This window comes from Bison bison, unplaced genomic scaffold (genome assembly GCF_000754665.1).
Source record: "Bison bison bison isolate TAMUID 2011002044 unplaced genomic scaffold, Bison_UMD1.0 scf7180017864518, whole genome shotgun sequence".
Taxonomy (NCBI): Eukaryota; Metazoa; Chordata; class Mammalia; order Artiodactyla; family Bovidae; genus Bison; species Bison bison.
This window is the reverse complement of record NW_011495071.1, coordinates 10636751-10645048: the sequence shown is the minus strand read 5'-3', so window position 1 is coordinate 10645048 and position 8298 is coordinate 10636751.

The window sequence follows — 8298 nt, the reverse complement described above, 5'->3', positions numbered from 1 at the left end:
TTCATGCATTGGAGACGGAAATGGCAACCCACTCCAGTGTTCTTGCCTGGAGAACCCCAGGGACAGAGGAGCCTGGTGGGCTGCCATCTATTGGTTCACACAGAGCCAGATACGACTGAAGTGACTTAGCAGCAGCAGCAGCTATGAAGCAGACACTTTATTTCCGAATCTCATAATCATTCTGCAAGTTAAGTACTTTTCAGTTTCGAGAATCTGGGTTCAGATGCTCGCTGAGATGAAGTCACTTATTCAAGGCAGCATAGCCAGTGAGTGATGGAGCTGAGCCTTGACCTTCTCCTGGTACTGTGCCTGCCACACCCAGGGCCTGCCTGGTCAAACAGAAAAGCGTTTGCTATCACATTCTGTGATTTCTGCATCTTTACCTCAACTGCCCCGGGTACCACCACCAGGGCTGGGGGTCTCCAGGTCCAAGGGCTTCCCATCCGAAGTCAGGCTAGTAGCTTATGATGTGGTCTGTCATGGAAAGCTCTGCTAGAGAAGAGACGAATGATCTAAATTCTCACTCTTATTTGTTTCATTTTAGAAATAGTGAGCAAACCAGGCAGTTGTTAGGCAAAGAGGCTGGGAGAATGTGAGACAAAGCTGGAGGGCATTTAATTATACTCTTAAGAACATGCGAACTAGGTAAGACAGAACTAGACTGCTAGGTCACCCATGCCAGAAAGACTGAAGTGGTTTCAATTCAGAAAAAAAAAATCAAAATCTGAAGTAAAGGGAAATAGCTGTCACTAGAAAAACCACACTAAATTCTGCAAACAGTGCCTGTATCTGCAAAATCATGCTCATCATGTCCTCTAGTCCTTCATGATCTGCAGGCTTCTCCCTTAACTGCAGCCAAGCAAACAATTTGTGTGTATGGGTACACTGTGCTGGTGATCAGTATTGCCTTTCAGCTTCAAATTCAGCCTTTTGCCTGAACACATAAGTCCATGATGCTATCCCCTTCTTGGAAAGCATTTTCGCTTGTCCAGCTTATTCCTTTGCACCCTAAAAAATGATGCAAGAGAAAATTCCTCTGAGAAACTTCTAATGATCTTCTCCATTGAACTGTGCCCACATGAGCACAGCTCCAGGGAAACCCTCTTGGCTACACAACAGCTTTATATCAGGAGAAGTTAGTCTGAGTAATGATCAGATGTGAAGTGAGCAGAAAACCAAAGAGAAGATTAAGTAGCAGGTGTAGCAAGGACTGACTCAGGAGTCAAACTAGCACCAACCCCTAAATATGGTAGAGGGAAATGCTCCCTCAAGAAAGGGAGGCATTAGCGGATGCAAGCTGGTCTGCATAGGATAGATAAACAACAAGGTCCGGCTGTAATGTACAGGGAACTATATTCAATAGCCTGTGATCTACAGTTACCAGGACGTGGAAGCAACCTAGATGTCCATTGATAGAGGGGTGGGTGAAAACGGTGTGGTGCATACACACAATGGAATATTACTCGGCCCTAAAAAGGAATGGATTTGAGTCAGTTCTAGTGAGGTGGATGAACCTAGAGCCCGTTATACAGAGTGAAGTAAGTCAGAAAGAGAAAAGCAAATATCATATATTTATGCATATATATGGAATCTAGAAAAAATGGTACTGATGAACCTATTTGGAGGGGAGGAATGGAGACACAGACATGGAGAGTGGACTTGTGGACACAGTAGGGGAAGCAAAAGGCGGGATGAATTAGGAAAGTAGCATTGACATGTATACATGACCATATGTAAAGCAGATAGCTAGTGGCAAGCTGCTATATAACATGGGGAGAGCAGCCTGGGGCTCTGTGTTGACCTAGATGGGTGGCCTTGGGGAGGGGAGGGAGGTGCACCAGGGAGGGGAGATATATATATAATTATGGTTGATTCACATTGTTGTATGGCAGAAACCAACACAGCATTGTAGAGCAATTTTTTTCCCAATTAAAAAAAAACTATGTATTTGAAATAAACAAAATAGCAGTGTTATTAAACTATTATTTTAAGTAAAAAAAAAAATTCTGTGATAAACCATAATGGAAAAGAATATATAAAAAAGAATGTATGTATATGTATAACTGAATCACTTTGCTGTACAACAGAAATAAATGCAACTTCATAAATCAACTATAGTTCAATCAAAAAAATAAATTAAAAAAATAAAAAGAGAGCCAGACAAGTGGATAAAATCATTCACACAGGGACTTCCCTGGTGATCCAGTGGCTAAGACTTCATCCTTCCAATGTAGAGGGCCTGGGTTCAATCCCTGGTCAGGCACTGGATCCCACATGTCACAGCTAAGACCTAGCACAGCTAAATAAATAAAATAAGCAAATACATGTTTAAAAAAAATCCTTATTAAAAAAAAATTCACATATCCTAATCCTACCTCCTGAGTGAGATATATTTATACATATATATTTATAACATTATTATATTTTCATTGTATTATGTTTTATATCATATACATTATTTTACTTTATTCCATATATTATATTTTCATATATATGTATATATAATTGAAAGTTTGAAACTGACAGACTTTTTATTCACTTGTAACTAAGGTAAAATGGATCTGATTCTAAATTAATGAGAATGATACACTATAATAGCAATTTGTATTACAAACTGTTCTTGAGGCAACCATCTGTACTACACAAATAAATTTGTCTCCAAAACTGCAAGGCAACACTTTCCCAGAGTCCTACAGAGAATCCAGATGCAAATTTTCCTGGCTCGCTGCCTTTGCTTTATCTATTTGGCCTACCAGTTTGTGAACAAATTTATATATAAAATTTTAAAAGCTGGCTCAGGCCCCAAGAGTGAGGTGAAACAATAACAACAGTGATTTGTATTTGTGTAAGTAGAACGTTTATCCTCAATGATCAGATCATTTCAAAACACCCTCCCATTCATTTATACCCATTTATCCAAAGCAGGGAAAGTATAAATAAATATTTTAATAGCATCATTTGGTAAGAAGTATGCCAGTGATCTACACTGGTTTGAACCAGACATGGGTGTTTTATGATTTGTATGTCCCTAGGGAATAGTACTCTTGCCTGGAAAATCCTACGGACAGAGGAGCCTGGTGGGCTGCAGTCCATGGGGTCGCTAAGAGTTGGACACGACTGACTGACTTCACTTTCACTTTTCACTTTCACACATTGGAGAAGGAAATGGCAACCCATTCCAGTGTTCTTGCCTGGAGAATCCCAGGGACTGGGGAGCCTGGTGGGCTGCGGTCTCTGGGGTCGCCCCGACACGACTGAAGCGACTTAGCAGCAGCAGCAGGGAATAGTACTTTAAATTCAGAAACGTTGTTTAATACTGACATTAGGGGATTTGGGAATGAGATCCTATTAAGTTGTATTTCTTCATCTACTATGCCTAAGATCTATGAAACACTGATCTCAGAACTAGAAATAAAATCATAAGGCTCAAACTTTATAATTTAAGAAATTTACAGTTTAATTATTCTCCTGGTGACTCAGTTGGTTAAGAATATGCCTACAATGCAGGAGACTCAGGTTTAATCCCCTGGGGAAGGAAATGACAACCCACTCTAGTATTCTTGCCTGGGAAATACAATGAACAGAGGAGCCTGGAGGGCTACACTTCATGGGGTCACAAGAGTCAGACTTGACTTGGAGATTAAACCACCACCACCACCACCCAGGTTTATTGAGATATAACTGACACATAACATTGTGTAAGTTTAAGGTATACAATGTCATGATTTGATGCGCATATATATTGCAAAATGTTAACCACAATAAGGTTAAGTACTCTTGTCTGAAAAATCCCGTGGATGGAGGAGCCTGGTAAGCTGCAGTCCATGGGGTTGCTAAGAGTCGGACACGACTGAGCGACTTCACTTTCACTTTTCACTTTCATGTGCATTGGAGAAGCAAATGGCAACCCACTCCAGTGTTCTTGCCTGGAGAATCCCAGGGACGGAGGAGCCTGGTGGGCTGCCGTCTCTGGGGTCACACAGAGTCGGAAACGACTGATTCGACTTAGCAGCAGCAGCAGCAGCACATCCTTCCCCTCACACAATTACCACTGCTGTTTTTGTGAAAACATTTAAAATCTAACCTTCACTTCTCCCTTTCAAGTATACAATACAATGTTGTTAACTCTAGTCACCACACTGTTCATTAACTCTCTCAAACTTATTTCTCTTATGAAGTTTGTACTCAAATTTCTGAATTTGAAGTTAGTACTCTTTGACCAACATCTCTTTCCCCATCCCCAGCTCCTGGAAATAGTTCTATCCTTTGTGTCTATGAGTTCAGCTTTTTTAGAGTTAACTATTAATATAAGTGAGATCATAGAGCATTTGACTTCCTCTATTTTATTTATCACAATGCCCCCAAAGTCCATTTATGTTGTCAAGAATGGCAAGCATTCCTTCTTTTTAAAGGCTGAATAAACATTCTGTGTGTGTATCTATTGTTGTTGTTGCTCAGTCGTTAAGTCGTGTCTGACTCTTTGGGACCCTGTGGACTGCAGCCAGATTGTCCTGTCCTCCATTCCCTCCTGAAGTTTGCTTAAATTCCTATCCATTGAGTCAGTGATGCCATCCAACCATCTCATCTTTTGTCGAATATTGATTCCATTTTCACTTGTTAGAGAACATTTTTTTTTTGCTTCTCCCCCGCCCGTATAAAAAATATCATCCAGTCTCTATTTGATTTATTTAGCTGTGCTGGGCCTTACTCGTGGCACGTGGGATCTTCAGTCTTCGATGTGGTGTGTGAAATCTTTAGTTGTGGGGTGCAATCTCTTATTTGCAGAATGTGGGATCTAGTTCCCTGACCAGGGGTTAAACCCAGGCCCCCTGCATTCGGAGCGTGGAGTCTTAGCCACTGGACCATCAGGGAATGCCCCCGCTTTACAGGGCAGTGTTAGTTTCTGCTACACAGAGAAGTGAATCAGCTTACATATGCATATACCCCTTCTTTTTTGGATTTCCTTCCCATTCAGGTCACCACAGAGCACTGAGTTGAGTTCCCAGTGCTATACAGTACCTTCTCTTTAGTTATCTATTTTACCCATAGAATCAGTGGTGTATATGCATCAATCCCAATCACCCAATTCTTCCCACCCCCACCTCCATGGTTTTTTATGAAGTTGTTTCTAAGAACTCCAGCAGGAGTAAGCATGGGTGGGGATTTCTGTCCCAGACTCCCTCTGACTTCTCTGAGGGATTGCCCTCCCCACTTTGCCATAGCCACCTCTCCCCCATGGTCTGCCCACCCCCCACATTCCACTCCACACGGCGGGAAACAGAGCACCAGCTCTTGGATTTGACAAGTATATCTTTCTAATAGGAGAGGCCCAACTCTTCCTCAGCTTCAGTGCTAAAAGCCCCTGGGTTGGGACTTTTCATGCAGATTGGGTAGAGACTCCTGAAAAGATGAGGCATAGCCCACAGCAGGCAGTAAGAGGATAGGAGCGCGTCCACAGTGTGAGGAGCGTTGTGTCCAAACATGGAGAGAGGGACACGGAGAGGATGGTAGACCAAGCATGGTTTATTTGTCAAGTGTGTTAGCATTTGGGGAATCTGGGAAGAGGCATAAGATTTATCTCCTAAGGCATCAGAGAATTTTTTGAACTATTTTTAAACCTTTTTGTAAGTCTGAAATTATTCCAAAACAAATGTTTAGCAGATTTTGTGATATGTGGTTTGTTTTTTTTTCCACCAGAATAAAAATATAAAATAAAATGTTTTGAAAGTGGCATCTGAAGCCTGTAAGCTTCGGTTTCCTTGGGGCACGTCACTCCCACGGCCTGCACTTGACTTTGCACACGGATGTTGATGAGCCAGCCTCCCACAGGTTTTTCAGACTGGGGAGGATATTGAGCACAGGGTCTAGGGATTTGATGTTATTTTAAATCAACAAGCAGGTCATTGGAGGTTTTGAACAGTGCAGCAATATTATTTTGAAAAAGAACTCTATGTGGAGGACAATTTGGAAGGAGAATGACTCTAGGGAGATTTAACTAAGGATCATGGAAAGGAGAAACATGAGCTAAATTTTAATGGAAGAATCAACAAATTTGGCTACTGCTGGTGATACCATTAATGCAAACAGAAGAGACACTGGATGTGTTTGGAGATGTGTAAACATAGAGAGCTACTGAGTGTTATAAACAGTGCCAGAGAGAAAGTAGAATCATTTTATGGAAAAAGGCATGAATAAAATCATAGATTTTATGAGTAACTATGTAAGGGAGGATTTCTAAACATGACATCAGAGAAACCTCGGACAACCAAATTTTAAATTGTGTAGATTTTTAAAACCTTCTCACACAAATTAAAAAGTGAATAACCTGAGAATAAACTTTGCAATGTACATGTATATATATTTAAGATAAATCCTCAATATCTTATAAATCCATAGTAAAAGACAAACTCCCAATTACAAAATTAATTGATAGCCGATTCACGGAGAAAACATACCTATGGCTGAAAGAAGGAAGGAAGTTCAGCCTCATTAATAATCAGACAAATTAAATTAGAAGAATTTGTGTTCCACCCATGAAATTGCAAAAATTCAAAAATGATGTAAGGGGCTTCCCTGGTGGCTCAGTGGTACAGAATCTGCCTGCCAATGCAGGAGACACAAGTTCGACCCCTAACCCAGGAAGATCCCACAGGCTGCAACCAGGCCCGTGCACCACAACGATTGAGCCTGTGCTCCAGACACTGGGAGCCGCAACCACTGAGCCCATGTGCTGCAATTACTGAAGCCCATGCACCCGAGGGCCCGTGCTCTGCAACAAGAGGAGCCCACGCACCACAACCAGGGAGTACCCCCACTCTCTGCAACTGGATAAAAACCCGCTCAGCAGTGAAGACCCAGCACAGCCGAAAATAAAATAGAATTAAATAAAATTACTTTAAAAAATGATAGTAAGCCGGGGAGTTTGAGAAGTAATGTGAAGAAACAGACGGTCACATACATGATTGGTGGGAGCAGAAATCTTTTTGGAGGGAATGTACATATCCATTATCCAGCACCTTCCTTTCTAGGAATCAATCCAGAGTATGTAATCTTGAGTATACAGTAATTTATCTACAAGAATATTCATTAAAGTGTTGAAAATAATACAATTTAAAGCAACCTAAATGTATAAATTAGGAGATTGCTTAAATAAATTGTGGTAATAAAATGCTCAGTAGCCATTACAAATATTATTTTGGATGTATGTCATAAGGACAAAGAGTTATTCAGTAAAGAAAAAACCCCAAACTCATGTATATTGTAATTATATTAAAATTTTTAATATCATTGAGGTATATGTATATTGTAATCTTATTAAAAATTGAAAGATAAAACTCTGGAAATACACATATCAAAATATTAATAGAATTGTTTGTAAAGGTCAGGTATGGATATTATATTTTTCCTTCTTGTTTTCTTACTGTATTTTCTAATGTTGTACAAATGGTTTTTTTCAAGTCACCTGTTGAAAGTGTACAATCCAGTAGTTTTCAACATATTCACAGAGTTGTGCAGTCCTCACCACAATTTTGATTTTCATCACTTCAAGTTCAAACCCATTGGCAATCACTCTCCATTTTCCCTCAGCCTCACCAACCATTACTCTACTTTTTGTCTCTGTAGATTTGATTATTCTGGACATTTCCTATTAAAGGAATTATATAGTATGTAGCCTTTTGTGACTCATGATGTTTTCAGGGTTTGTTCATGTTTTAGCATGCTTAAGTACTTCATTCCTTTCAAATAATATTTCACTGTAGGGATATATCATATTTTATTTTTCTATTCATCAGTGGAAAGACATTTGGATTGTTTCCATTTTTTTGGGGGGGGCTATTATGAATAACACTGCTGTAAACATTAGTGAACAGAGTTTTGTGTGGACACGTGTTTCCAACCCTTTTGGATGTATACCTAGGAGCAGAATTGCTGGGTCATATGTTAGTTCTGTGTTTAACATTTTGAGGAACTGCCAGAATGTTTTCCAAAGGTGCTACACCATTTTACATTCCCACAGTAGTGTATGAGTTTTCCAATTTTTCTTTTAATATAAATTTATTTATTTTAATTGGAGGCTAATTACTTTACAATATTGTATTGGTTTTGCTATACATTGACATGAATCCGCCACAGGTGTACCTGTGTTCCCCATCCTGAACCCCCCTCCCACCTCCCTCCCCATACCATCCCTCTGGGTCATCCCAGTGCACCAGCCCCAAGCATCCTGTATCATGCATTGAACCTGGACTGGCAATTCGTTTCTTATATGATATTATACATGTTTCAAGGCCATTCTCC